This window comes from Chrysochloris asiatica, unplaced genomic scaffold, assembly GCF_000296735.1.
Source record: "Chrysochloris asiatica unplaced genomic scaffold, ChrAsi1.0 scaffold00006, whole genome shotgun sequence".
Classification (NCBI taxonomy): Eukaryota; Metazoa; Chordata; class Mammalia; order Afrosoricida; family Chrysochloridae; genus Chrysochloris; species Chrysochloris asiatica.
In genome coordinates this window covers 40,254,230-40,270,114 of record NW_006408524.1, presented here as the reverse complement: position 1 = coordinate 40,270,114, position 15,885 = coordinate 40,254,230, and positions in this window count along the sequence as shown.

Genomic DNA, 15,885 nt, shown 5'->3' with positions numbered 1-15,885 from the left:
TGGGAAACATACACTAGAAGCCATGTTAGGGCATGAAATTTCCCCAAACTCATTGTTGTCAAGTCAATTCCAACTCATGGTGATTCTATACGACAGAAGAGAACTGCCCCCATAGAGTTTCCAAGGCTGTAAATCCTTATGGAAGCAGACTGCAACATTTTTCTCCTTTGGAGCAGCTGGTAGGTTTGAACCACTAAAGATTTAGTTGGCGGCCAAGCACTATAACCACGGTACCACCAGGACTATTTTGAAATTCTCCAGATGTGTAAAACAGTAAATATATCTGGACTATTTGAAACATACTGTAGATATCAACCTCTGTATCCAGTATTCTCTTGATGACCTTGTCTACATAATGTGAAAGTTTTAAGTAAGGGTGCAGAATGATTAACAGTCATATGATAAATTACTATGTTATGGGATTCCAGAAATCAGGCATGTGTAGACAATGTCAGAGAGGAAAAAAAAAATGTAGACCATAAAAACATATGTCATAAAGCTTACTCTGTCTTCCATTTATAAATATTCTACATGGTGATGTTTGATAGAAAGTCAGTGAAAATGAGGTAAACCTTAAATGTGATGGATTGAAATGACAGTTTCAAGAATGGACTGAAACATCCCTGTGATATTAAGATGGTATAGGACTGAGCACTATTTCGTTCTATCTTCCATAAGGTCACCATGAATTGGAACCAACAAATATGAAAAGCCACAACAAATTATATGACACAGCATGTTATAGTAATGGGAAGCAGGGAAGAAAAGCTCAGAAATTATACCTTTTTTAAAATGAAATCTTGAAATAGAATCTATCATGCTTCTGTCAAATGACAAGAGGCAATAGAAAGTTTCAGTTCAATGAACCAGTTATGCCTTTTCTTTCCTTTCCTTCCTCCCTCTTTCCCTTCTTTCTTCCTTTCTTTCCTTCCTTCTTTCTTTTGTTCATTCACTCATTCTTTCCTTCCTTCCTTCATAAGTACGATGAAAGATTTTACCAATCCAAAATGTGGAGATACTAGAATATTCTATGGAGCATATGAATCCTGTAAGATAAGCACTGGACTGCTATTAACAAGGATGATGGTTCAACCAGTCACTTCTTGAAAACCTAACTAGGGTCACCGTGAATCAGAACCAACTCACTGGACACAAGAACAATAACATGGAGGATATCTGGCTGCAAGGAAGGCTGTATGATGGAGATGACAAGTATATGTTTTACAAAGAAGCAAAATACATACATCAAGATCTATAATTTTCTATAAAACTTGTGAGCAATAGACCTGAAATTTCATCTCTTGAGTTTTAATTCCAAATCTTTCCTATATACCATTCAGTTTTAGAGTCTTTCTTGTGAATAATGACATATAAACACTGCTTGTTTTAGTTATCTATTGTTGTTGCTGTTGTTGTAAGTGCCGTCGAGTAGGTTCCCATCCATAATGTTCCTGTATAGGGTTTCTGAGGAGTAGCTGGCAGGTTTGAACCACCAACCTTGTGATTCAAGCTGACCTTGCAGTCCAGCTCATACTGCAGAACCATACCAGGACTGCTGTAACAGATATATCACAACTGGGTGGCTTTTAACAAAGAGATATTTATTTTCTCACAGTTTAGGAAGCTAAAAGTCCAAACTCAGGGTGCCAGCACTGCAGGAATGATTTCTTTCTCCATTGATTATAAATGAAGATCTTTGTCTTTTCTGAGCGTCTACTCCTAGGTGTTATTCATGTGGCTTAGCATCTCTTTCCCTCCATCTCTGCTTGCCATCTTGAGTTTAATATCTTTTATATCTGAAAAGAGATTAACTCAAAATATACCCTACTCCTGGTCTCCTGGTATGATGCCGTAGGATCCACAGGACTTTGATACACAAAGTTGGCCATTCAAACCCACCAACTGTTCCTTAGAAACCCTATACAGAGTTACTACGAGTTGAAAATGACTCAATGACACTTACCAACTACAACAGTCCTGTTTCTTGAGCCCTGGTGTAGAGTTATAGGATAGACACTGGACTGATAACAGCAAGGTCAGAGGTTTAAACCCAACAGGTGCTCTCAGAAACACTATAAAGAGTAGCTATGAGTTGAAACAATAACAACACTCGCTCTTAAGTGAACAGTGGCAACCCATTTACAAATGGGATTAAAACTACAGGCATAGAAGTTAGTATCTACAGCACATTTTTTTGAAAACCATAATTTAAACTATAATGTCGTAGTTAAATGTCTTCGAGTTGGTTCAGACTCATAGCAAGCCTTTATATAGTTTCTGAAGAGTGGCTGGTGGGTTTAAGCCACTAACCTTGCTACTACATACAATACTATAATATCCCTCTAAACTAAATACTTTGGTGCACACAGTTTTTCCTTTCAGCAGTGCTGAAAACAAAGAAGGAAAAATATAAAATATTTATTAAAATATTATTCCCAATTATTCTATGCTTATCCATTCTGCTGTAATAATGTTGGAAAGTACTGGGGATTCTGTTCAATGTTAACAAATGTCAGATGAAATTATTGAAATCTCAGGTCAGGCACTTGTTCTTTTAGCTCCCAGAGTAGGTGATTTGCCATCATTGCAAACAGACAACCAGACTGTGTCCTGAGAGATATTTTCTGTCCAGTATTCTATCTGGATAATCAAATTGTTTTCTGTTTTTGGACAACTAAATGAATATTTTTTTCATTCTCTTTGTTGTTGTTAGACACGCTGCTACCTTTATTACATTTAGACTAAGGCAACTCAAATATTAGTAGCTTGATTTTCTTGATAGTACCCTACTCCTCGTGTTTTATTTCATTTCAGGATTGTCTCCTCAGGGCTTAACATTTTAATCATCTACTCTCACAAATTGAAGCAGAGAGGGTAAGAGGCAGCAGAGAAGGGAAAGTGGGGAATGAAGTACACAAACAAATTGTGCAGAGCAATTATACCCACATCATCAGGTGCATGGTCAGAAAACCATTCATTTGGCACATAATTGCTTATTCAATAGGCAATGTATCAAGTTAGCCAGATATGTGAAACATTACTGCTAACTATTACCAGTGCAGCTGATGATAGGGATTTAGGAAAGTATACTTTCCACTTATGCATAGCTCCTCAGCATTTTTTTCTTATAAAATGTTCTACCTCCCCTCATTCTTTTTCTCTGCTTGCCCAGGTAGCATGAAAACAAGTCTTCTCTAATTTGTTTTATTCCCTTTCAATCTCTCTTCTCCCTAATTTTTCTTTTATTTTTTCTTTAATGTTTATATCATGATTGGTATGTTTCAAATATATTTTTTTATATTCATGAATAACAGGAGTATTCAGTCATGACAAAATGTAAATCATTTTAACAGACAAGTTGCACAACTGTCATATGAATGTATATTTTTGTTATTAAGTGCTCTTGAGTCAGTTCCAACTCACATCAACCCTATGTAGGGTTTCCAAGGAGTGATTGGAGGTTTGAACTGCTGACCTTGTGATTAACAATCCAGTGCTTATCCTTCAGCTCCACACCAGTACTCCAATAAATGTATGTTTGTTGTTGTTATGTGCCGTGGAGTTGGTTCCGACTCATAGTGACCCTGTACAGGGTTTCCAAAGCTGTAAATCTTTACAGGAGCAGAAAGCCTCATTTTTCTCCCATGGGTCAGCTGGTAGTTTCAAACTGTTGACCTTTCAGTTCACAGCCCGATTCGTAACCACTATGCTACCAGAGCTCCATAATAAATGTATAAACATACTTTAGTAAGTCAATTGATTCAGTATCTTTGAAGATTATAAATTGGCTGAATTTAGTTCATGATGGGATGCAGAGCTACTAACAAGTTTCCATGTTGCTAAGACTCTTTTCTTGATGTCTCTGAGGTCATAGTCAGACATGACTCCCTTTAAGAATTCTTACAGATTCTCCCATGTAAACTATCACTCAATGCATAATAAAAACTTAAAAAAAAACAAAAACAAAAAAAGAATTATTAGAGAATCTTGCAGCATCTTTTATTTTGTGTAATTGTCTTTCTCAAATCCTTTCCCAGGAATAACTGGAGATTAGGATTAGTATGAGAACTGAAATATCCTTGGGATTTAAGAATGCTATTTGAAATTGAACAAATTTTCAGTACACCTTTTTAAGGTGTCATGATGTATATACATTTGCATTTGACTTGGTTAAGATTTTTCTATATTGAAGATATTTTAAGAAAAAAAAGATAAAAATTAGAAGCAAAATAATATCACCTGCCTTTGAAAGCTATCACATGCTTATCATTTTTTTCAGTGAAAATGATAAACGTTTGTTTAAAAAGTAAGCTCAATTATAATCCTGTTTTAAATTGAATATTATGCTGCAAAAAATGGAGTGAGGTCAGTGTAATGGTTAGGGCTATATATCAATTTGACTAGGCCAGGACATCCAGAGATTTAGCAGTTGGTATGTGCTTATTCCCATAGTGATGATGAGCAGCTATAAGCATAGCTATATGATGAGCAGCTATAAGCACTCAATCAATTGATGGGATGCTTCCTTCATGGTGCGGCCTGCTCCCAATATAATGTACACACGGGAGAGACTCCCTGTCTCTCTTTCACTGGGGACCTGGGTCTCTGCAAATGTAAGCCATTTCCTTTTAATAAACTTCTCTTCATAGATATACATAGATGTGTTTCACTGATTTTCCTTCTCTAGAAAACCTTGCCTGAGACAGGCAGGATCTTACTTCCTCTAATCCTACCCTGGTGAAAGAGGAAAAGAATCACCATTAGCATCAGCTCAAGACTGAGTCTTATGAGCGCATGTCAGACATGCCTCTATACTTTAATTGTAATTATTTATTTATTTTTGACACCTACCATCCTCCTTATAGTACTTTCTACTTCTTTCTTGGGTTTGATAACTCTCCTACTTCTACTACTTCTGCTTCCTCAGTGTCACTTAGCTGGTGCTACTTCTTGCCATCTCTGAAGTCACAACTTTCTATCTTCTGGATCAAGGAGGTTCAGTGAAGTTATCTGGGCTCTAAAGAACACATTCTACACTAGGCTCTTCTTTGTTGATGGTAGTGGATCCCCCACACCCTTCTGTCTCTGGGATGACTTACTTTAAATCTATCAGGATGGCAAGATTGACCAACCCCCAGATTAGTATCCCATACAACTTACTGGATGGTACCAGTTTACCAGTGTGTCAAGTAACTTAATTACTTTATCAGTAAGCTTGCTAGTCCCGTTGGTAGACCACAATTACTTCACATTTGCATATTCCTGCCCAGTCATTTGGTGAAGCTGCAAAGACAATAGCCAGAAGCGTTATATCAAATAACTCACAGCATAGTACTTTTAGAAATTTGAACAATCTATTAACTAATAAACATGGATTCCCCCAGATTGATCACTTACAAGCTAGACGATCTTGGGGAAGTTACCTACTGTGCAAAAGGCTGATGGGCTGCTAATCATAAGGCAGGACTCCTGATGCTGTGCTGGAGGATAAGCACTGGATTGAGAACCACATGGTCAGCAGTTCAAACCCACAAGCTGATACTCAGAAATGCTGCTGTACAGGGTCTCTATAAGTCAGAATCTATTTGATGACACTTCACTTTAACAACAGCAATCATAAGGTTGGATATTTTAGTACATCCAAGAAAATCTTGATGATCTACTACAGAAATGTCAGCCATTGGAAACCCTGGGAGCACAGCTTTACTGTGAAACATCAGGATTTCCAAGTCAGAATGACAAGTGACTCTTTTGAAATACGGAAAATATTAGTCCTTAAATCGCAATTTATATAAAGAAAAACTGTATGTGAAGTTCTGAGCATAGACTATTAACTGAATAGCCATAACTACAAAGAGCTTTTCTGTGCTTTTAGGATCAAAAAATGCAAAATGAATGGATTGTCAAGACTATGAGAACTGTTTGGGACATTTCTGAATATAATTTATAAAGTCTTATCATATCATGTAATCAGCATTTTATAACCAATCCTAGATGTTCACTGTTTGCTTCCCATTAGGAGAAAGTGACATTTTATTCAAGACTATAGAGAGGGGAAATAGTTCAGTGGGTAATATTTGAAAGAAATAACTTTATCGAGAGGCAGGATCATTAGAGTTAAGTTTGCAATTGGTAGTATAATCAAAGAAGAGCATAAAGACCAACTATTGCTGGGAAAAGAAGAGGCATGAGGAGCTTAGCAGGTGTGGATAGGTTAGAGAAAACCAGAGGTATAGCAACTTTTTAAGGACATGCTGATTATCCTGAATGAGGTTGTAAGACTCTCTTCTCTTTGATAACCAAGTCTTCAGAAAACTGGGCTATAAAGGTTTTCACATACTTTGGGTAAACTATTTCCAGTAAATATATTTTATTTTGGGTAGTGATGAGTTTTGCCATTGTGAGGTACCTGTGGCTCCATACCATAAGCACTGGACCACGAACAACAAGGTCTGTGGTTTGAGCCTGCCAGCTATTGCACGAGAGAAAGATGAGGCTTTCTGCTCCTGCAAATATTTAAAAGCCTCAGATACCCTAAATACTGAGTCAGAACTGACTGTACGGAACTTAATAAAATTGGAGTTGTTTCTAAGTGTTGTCGAGTTGGTTTTGACCCATAGGGACCCAGTATAGGGTTTCCGAGGAGCGGCTGGTGAGTCTGAACCACTGAACTTGTGGTACAAATCAAACTTGCAGTCCAGCTCACTATCCCAGTGTAGCAGGATTTATATTTGAAAAAATAAAAACTAAATTGATCAGTTCTAAAACAGTTAAAAATCAATCATACCATTGCTATATTGCTCTGTTGTGTTCTCAAACTATTCTTCTAAAGTTCATGTAGAATCTAAGGTATGAAGAAATTACTCATCTAAACTGTGGCCAAAATAATGTGAAAACAAAGAAAATTTCAAATTCTTGATTTCAAACAAATACATTATTTGCTGTCTGTTGCTGTTGTTGTTAGGTGCCATCAAGTTGGTACCAACTCATAGTGACCTTATGCACATCACAGCAGACTGAAACCCTGCCAGATCCTGGGCCAACTTCACTATTGTTGCCACACTTGAGTCCATCGATGCTGCCACTTGGCCAATCCATCTCATTGGGGGGTCTTCCTCTTTTTCTTGGACACTTCACCTTACCAAACATGGTGTCCTCTCCAGTGAGTGGTCCCACCTGACAATATGTCTGAAGTATGAGAGACGAAGTTTAGCCATCTTGGCCTCCAAGGAGCACTCTGGCTGCACTTCTTCCAGAACAGATCTAGTGATTCATGTTCTCCCCATGCTGTACAGAGCAGAAATACTCCATACTGTTTTCTTGGTTATAATCTTTATGGAAACATATCACCAGAATGTTTTTTACCATGATGCCTGACTTGGTTCAAATTTCCAACCTTTCAGTTACCAGGTATATGCAAACAGAACTACCTAGGGAACAAAAGAAATACAGTGAGCATGTTATTAATATAATGAGCAATGATAGCATGTAAATTTTACAATTAAATGATACCATAGAAATATGTCTATTTTCAAAAAGTAAGTAAGAGTTATATAGTAATTGGAAAATTCTTTTTTCTTTGCATGGAACCCTGGAGGCATAGTGGGTAAGGATCTGACTGCTAAACACAAGGTCAGTAGTTCATACCCACCAGCCTCACAGAAGGAGAAAGAAGAGACTACCCACTCCCATAAAGATTTATAGTCTCAGAAATTCTAAGGAGCCCTTCTACTCTGTCCTGTAAAGCTACCAGAAGTCAGGATCGAGTCACTGGCAATGGGTCTGAGTTAATTTTTTGTTTTGTTTTCTTCTTTGCAATAATATAGCACCATGGACAGAGACTTACAAATAACAGAAGTTTAGCCCAGTCTGTCAGCTAATCTGAAAAATTAAAAAATACCACAGAGTCAGTTATCTAAGAAGAGTCCAACTACATAGCAAGCTTTCTGAAATGATAATTAAAATCAGACACTTATTTTCTGGGTATTAGGAAATATATTATATAATGAAAAGACGATTGGACTAGAACTAAAGACCAGTATTCTAAATATAGCTCTTAAAAAGCTCCTCTAAATGTAGATAGCTGGGTAATCTTTGGCAAGCCAATTAACATTTCTGGAGTTTAATGTACTCCTAGCAAAATGGTGGGTAAAGTTAATTAAGGCCACTCCTGCTTTAAATTTGAATAATTTTGTCTAAAATGTATCCTCTAATTTTAGATGAATACATTGAAATTTCTATACCCATGCATTATTGATAGACTGTTTTAAGTCTGTGGTTACAATTTGGGCTGCTAACATCAAGGTCCGCAACTGGAAACTACCAGCCATTCTGTGGGAGGAAGATGAGGCTTTCTGCTCCTGTAAAGATTTATGACCTTGGAAACCCTGTGCAGGGTCACTATAAGTCGGAACCAATTCCACGGTACTTAACAACAACAACATATAGGAAGAATATACCTTCTATAAACATTTGCTTCAGTGCATTGAATACCATGTAGCAATTAAGAAGCCTTCAACTACAAGTAATGGAAATGCCAAACAAAACAAGCTTAGTAACAGAAAATTTTAATGTTACATATAAAAAAGTTCAGTTGCCAAATGATGGGCTAATTTAGTGGGTAAATTATATCATCATAACATGTCATTTCTAGAAAATCTTCATGCACATTTCTTGACAAATTATCTTAGAGTGGTTTTACTCATGTTTACAAGACAGATATCAAAAATTTACATGTCCTTCTTGTCTTAGTCTGGATTGTCTACAGAAGAAAAGCAAATAAAGTGTGTATATATATATATATATATACTTTATTTGCTTTCACAAGGTCAGCAGTTCAAACCCACCACCTGCCTCTCGAATACCCTATACAGGGTCACTATGAATCAGAACTGACCCGACAGCATTTATGATATTTGATTGGAGGACTCTTCCCTTCCTTCACCTTTACCATGGCTTTTCTCTTTGTAGTTTTATTACTATTGCATGATTTTAAATGAACAAATAATATATTAAGATCTTATTAGAAAAGTGTGTATAACTATAGGTCAAATGATAGGTTGTTAACAATAAATTGCAACACTATGCTATAAATGAAGATTGAGGTGTCTGCATAATATTAATTCTCCATACATAATGAATTCCATAGCTTAATGTATTTAATTTCCTACTAGAAACAGTCCTTTCACTCATTTATTATGAACCTTTGAAAGTTATAGTCATATATATTTTCTACATTGTATTAGCACTTCATTTTATAAATTATGTGTACAATAATACCATAGTTAAATGTTATTCAAATTTCAAGAAAGGTTTTTAAGAAATCCCAACATTTACTATGACTATAATTTTCAATTAGACGTTAAATTACATCCAACGGTATATGCCAAATTATATTTTCCAGGTGTAAGATGGATCTCAGAAGACAGGCATGGTGATATACTTCCAAAAAGTTGTTGTAACCTTGTAAGCCCTGTAAAACATAGTTTTACTCTAACACTCATGGGTGTCAGAAGTGACACAATGACAATAAACAAAAATTGTAACATCATATCTACAAAACCAAATTCTCTCTTCAAAATCTCCTTTTAACATTTCCCTCTAATCCTAACATCCCCAATACATACATTTAAATTTCCCTTAATATTAATATGCATATCATATTATATAAAGATGGAGTCCTGGTGTGGCACTGTGGGTTAATGCAATGGAATGCAAAGCTAGTTTGAACAGCAAGATCGGTGGTTCGAGCTCACCAGCCATTCGTTGGAAATTCTATATGGGCTCGCTATGGGTTGGAACCTACTCGACGGCACTTAACAACAATTAGATAAAGATAATATGCAATATATTTAAATATCAATGTATTTATTCAATTAAAGTCTTATTCAAATCACTTTAAGAGATTATGCCTTAGTGTTCTTTGCCTGAGAGAGCCATTATTGTTGGAATAGTATGAAAGTTTTCAAGTAACAAAAAACGCAAAATCACTTTGCAAAGCCCTGGACCAATAAGGAATTATTATGCTGTTATCCTTACTTTACCAATGACACAAAGTACAGGCAGGTCAACAGACTTGCCACACAAAACTGGAGATTGAGACCAAGGTCATCATGAGTCTAATAACCAAATCTATTCTTAATTTTCTTAGTCACAAAAATATGATTAATACAGTAAATGCAGGGTTGTTACTTGATTATCCACGCCCCCGGCAATGACGTAGTTCTGCCTGTCTCTTTATAAATATATGCCACGTGTGATGTTTATCCAGTGCTCTGCAAAACAAACCAAGAAGGCATTACCGTCTCTTTGCTCAAGAGGTAAAAACCATCGGATTTAAGCAGCAATGAAATTTAAGAATTATATTTTTAAATGTCAAATGACCCGTTAGAGAGGGCTGGTTTTTCCACATGCAGCATCATAATTATCCTATGAGTGAGACAGGGCATAGGAAAAGCATCCAGTTGATTCTTCAAATGGCAACAGTTCTTGGCTTGGAAAGTGGAATACTCAAATATTGATTTTCTGATGATATATTTTTGGGTTATTTAGTTTAACACAAACACGGAGCTGAATTTCATTCATAGTGTCAAAATTCAGAGCCAATGAATAATGGCTGTGATAATGTTGCTCATATTCACTCCATCACAGAATATGTTTAATGCATTCCAGTTACTGAGTTTTGCAGGAGGTAATGAAAAGAAGCTGATATATTATGCATAGGCATATATTATCTTTCATCTATACCACTGAACATATAGCAAAATTTAATTTTTGAAAGACTGAAGTTTGTTGTAATGGTAAACATGCCAGATAGCAGCATCTTTAGTAGAACCTATGCTTGAAAACCAAAATGTATCAGTGAACAGATTATTGTTGTTAAGTGCCATTGAATTGGTTCGAATACATAACAACCCTATATAAGGTTTTCAAGGAGCATCTGGTGAGTTTGAACTAACTACACTAACCTTTAGTTCAAACCGACCTTGAGGCCGAGTGTTTATCCCGTGACTCTACACCAGGACTCCTAGTTAACAGATGGTGGGTAGGAGTGGAATATTATCATATGACATCATTGCTCAGAAATTTAAACACTAGTTGTCTAAATCTATACTTATAGAAAAACTGCCCATAAAACTTCTTTTATGTGTAAAAAATGATTTATCATGATTCAAGAAATGTGGTTATCAGTATAATGATGGAATAAAATAATGCTTTATAAAGTTGAAAGACATTATTACTACATAATTATTGACAATAAATTATGTTCAGGAAAATTTTACAGGAAAGACACACAAAATGCATATATAAAGTGATTTTTATGGCTACACAAAGGATTAAAGGCTCACAGGGTTCAAACCAAAATAAAAGACTAGTCAGATCCAACAAAATTAAATCAAAATCTGTAGTTGTTGCTGTCCTTGACTGAATTTAGTAGATCACTGGCTGAATATTTTAATACTATAAAATGGATTAGTTGATATGGTGGTGGGAAAAAAAGTAACAATTCAAAATGAAATATAAATTGTTGTTGTTAGATGCAGTTGAGTTAGTACCCACTCATAACAACTTTAAGGAGCTCTGGTAGCGTAGTGGTTACGACTCGGGCTGTGAACCGCAAGGTCAGCAGTTCGAAACTACCAGCCGCTCCGCGGGAGAAAGATGAGGCTTTCTACTCCCGTAAAGATTTACACCCTCGGAAACCCTGTACAGGGTCGCTATGAGTCGGTTCCGACTCCACGGCACATAACAACAACAACAACAACATAACAACTTATGTACTAAAGAGAGAACTACTGTCTGGTCTTGTGCCATCCTTACAATTATTGGTATGTTGAAGCCATCGTTACAGCCACTGTGTCAAACCATCTAACTGGGGGTCTTCTTTTTCAAATACCAAGCACTTTATACTTCTCCAGGGACTGGTCCCTTCTGATAACATGCCCAAAGTTTGTGAGCTTAAATCTCACTATCCAAGCTTCTAAAGATCATTCTTGCTGTACCTCTTCCAAAACAGATTCGTTTGCCCACCTGGTAGTCTATAGCACTTTCAATATTCTTCATCAGAACCATAAAGAGTTGATCAATTTGAAATTAATAAATGTGCAAACATAATTCAAGTGAGTATTGAGATTATATATATATATATATATTATACATATATAATACATTTTTGTCTGAGGTCCTTGAAATGTTATCTGTAAAAGGTTCTGGACTCTAAATAAAATACTTCAATTTATAAGAGTACTTTTCTTGTAAAAACACTGTTCAATTACTTTACTTTAAATAAAAAATGTTCTATGTTAATTTTTTTTTAAATAAAAAATGTTACTACAAAATCACCAAAACCTTTATTAATCAAAATTGATGAAGGGTGAAGCTATTGTTTTTCAACATATGCATTTCTGAAACTGGTGTTCCATCTCTCTGATCTCTTTTTTATTGAAAAAGAAAACATGTTCTTTTTCAATGTTATTTGAATTTTGGCAACAAAAAGAAGTATGAAGACGTTGTAGGGTTTATGGGATAAGGTTTCTCAAACAGATTCTCATACAACAGTCCTCGCTACCTTAAAAAAATGAACAGGTGCATTGTCATAACTGAAACAAATGAACAATATTCTTCTATATACCTTTGTTGCGCTTTTTTCACCAATACAATTTCTAATTTTCTTTAAGCTTTTCCCTAACACCACCCTATTATTGTCCTGTGCCTTTTGAGGAAATCTATTAAGATTGTCCTTAATTGCTGCCACTGTTGTTTGCAGTCAAGTTGGTTCTGACTCAGAGTGACCCTAAACACAACAGAGCAAAACACTGCCTAGTCCTACACTATCCTCACAATTGTTGTTTGAGAACATTATTGCTGCCACTGTGCCAATCTACCTCATTGGGTGTCTTCTTCATTATCTCTGAACCTTCATTTTTCCAAGCATGATGTCCTTCAATAGGGACTGGTCTCTTTACAACATGTCCAAAGTTGTCTCTTTACAATATGTCCATCCTTGTTTTAAAGAACACTCTGGCTATAATTCTTCTGAAAGTCCATGGTACATTCAATATTTTTTCCCATCACCATAACTAAAACGTATCCGTTCTTTTATGGTCCTCCTTATTCATCGTCCAACTTTCATATGCATAATAGGAAAATGAAAGTACTGTGGTTTGGGTCAGGTGTACCTTGTTCCTCAAACTGACATCTTTGCCCTTTAAGCCTTTAAAGATGTTTTTTACAGCACATTTGCCCAATGCAAAACACTGTTTGATTTCTTGACTCCTGCTTCCATGAGCATTGATTGTAGATTCAAGCAAACTGAAGTGTTCGAAAATTTCAATCTTTTCTCTCTTTATCTGGATGTTATGTATTGGCCCAGCTGTGAAGAATTTTGTTTTCTTTATGCTAAAGTGCAATCCATACTGAAGGCTATAATCTTTTAAGGTTCATCCATAAGTATATTAAGTCCTCTTCACTTTCAGAAAGCTAGGTTGTATCATCTATATATCACAAGTTATCAATGAGTCTTCCTCCAATCCTGAAGCCACAATCTTCATCATATAATCAAGCTTCTCAGATTAATTGCTTGGCATATACAATGAATAAATATGATGAAAGTATATAAGCCTGATGCACACCTGTCCTGATTTTAAACCAGCTAGCATTCCCTGGTTCTCTTTGTAAGACTGCCTTTTGGTCTATGTACTGGTTCCTCATGAGCACAATAAAGTGTTCTGAGATTTCCATTTTTATGAATTTTATCTGTATTTTGTTTTGATACACACAGTTGAATGTCTTTGCATAGTAAATAAAGCACAAGGAAATGTCTTCCTGGAATTCTCTACTTCCAGCCAAGGTCTGGTATAGGATAGTAATGATTCCTGAGTTCCATGTCTTTTGAATCTTGCTTGAATTTCTGGCAGCTTCCCGAGTATGTACTGTACCAACAATTTTTTAAATTATCCTCAAAAATTTTTTACTTACATGTGATAATGGTATTGTTCAATGATTTTTGCATTCCTTTGGGTCACCTTTCTATGGAATGGACACAAATGTCAATTTCTTCCAATAGGTTGGCCAGATAGTATTCTTCCATATTTCTAGGCATAGATAAGTGAGGGCCTCCAACAGAGGGTCAGTTGGTTGAAACATTTCAATTTGTATTCAGTCAAGTCCTTGAGCCTTGTTTTTTCACCAATGCCTTCAGTAAAACTTGGATTTCTTCCTTGAATACCATTGATTCTTGGTCTATAATTTTCTTTCTAGTGACGTCCTTCCCTGGTTTTGGTATGAAGGTTATGCTTGCTTCATAAAATGTATTAGGAAGTTTTCCATACTTCTCTATATTCTGGAATAATTTGTGTAGAATTGGTGACAGCTCTGCCCTGAATGTTTGGTAGAACTCACCAGTGAAGCCATCTGGGCCTGGACTTCTTTTGGTTGGGAGCTTTTTGATGACCTGATCAATTTCTTCTTTTGTTATGGGTCTGTTCAGGTTTTCTACTTCACTCCATAAGTTTAGGTAGGTCATGTTTTTTCTAAAATGTATCCATCTCTTCTAAGTTTTCAAATTTGTTGGAGTACAACTTTTCATAGTATTCTGTTATTATCCTTTTAATTTCCTTTGGTTCTATTGTGACATTGCCCATGTGGTTTCTAATGTGTGTTATTTGTGTCTTCTCCCTCTTTTATTTTGTTAGGTTTGCCAATAGTTTGTCAATTTTATTAATCCTTTCAAAGTTGAACATATAAGAGGTCTTGTGCAACAGATTTCCCTAATGCAATGTGTCATTTCATTTCTTGATGGCTTCTTTATTAAGTGTTCATAGTGTTTCTTACCAAAATGAAGTCTTTGACAACTTCAATCTTTCTCCATTTATCATGACATTATTTATTAGTCCAGTGGGGAAGATTTTTTCTTTCTTTACAATGAAGTGCAACCCTTACTAAAGAGTGTGGTCTTTGGTCTTCATCAGTAAGTATTTTAAATTATCTTGGATTTCAACATACATAAACAAATAAGGGTCTTTCCACAAACTGCTCCTGGCTTTGTTTTGGCTGATGTTATGGAGCTTTTCCACCATCTATTCCTTCAGATGTAGCAAACTTTATTCTTGTGCTTTCTGACTGGTGAGGTTCAGGTGTATAGTCACCTTTCATGTTGTTACAAAAAGATATTTTCCATGAAGAAGTTGTTGGTCTTCCAAAGTTCTATCATGTGATCTCCAGCATCATTTCTCTCCCCAAGGACATATTTTCCAACTACTGTTCCTGTCTTTTTGTTTCCAACATTTGCATTCCAGTCACCAGTAATTATGAATGACCTTGATTGCATGATTGATCAATTTCAGGTTGGATAAGTTAGTTGTTATTATTAAGTACTATCGAGTCAGTTCTGACCCATGTTGTTGTTGCTTGTTGCTAAGTGCCATTGAGTCAGTTCCGACCCATAGGGACCCTGTATAGGGCTTCCGAGGAGCAGCTGGTTAGCTTGAAATGCCAACCTTGCACTTCAAATTGACTTTATAGTCCAGAGCATTAGCTCACGGCACCAAAATTCTTCAATTTCATCATCACTGGTTTAAATTGTTGGTGCATAATTTTGAATAATGTGATATTAACAGGTCTTTTTGTAGGCATATGAATATTATCCTATCACATACAGCATTGTACTTCAAGATACATATTGACATGTTCTTTTCAATGATGGATGCTATACCATGTGGATTCATTGTTCCTGGCATAGTAAGCCATGTGATTATCAGATTAAAAATGGCCAATGACAGCCCATTTCAGCTCACTAAAGCCTAGGATATTGATCTTTGTGTGTTCCAATTCACTTTTTAAAACTTCCAATTTTTGTAGATTTATAGTTCGTTCATTCCAAAAATC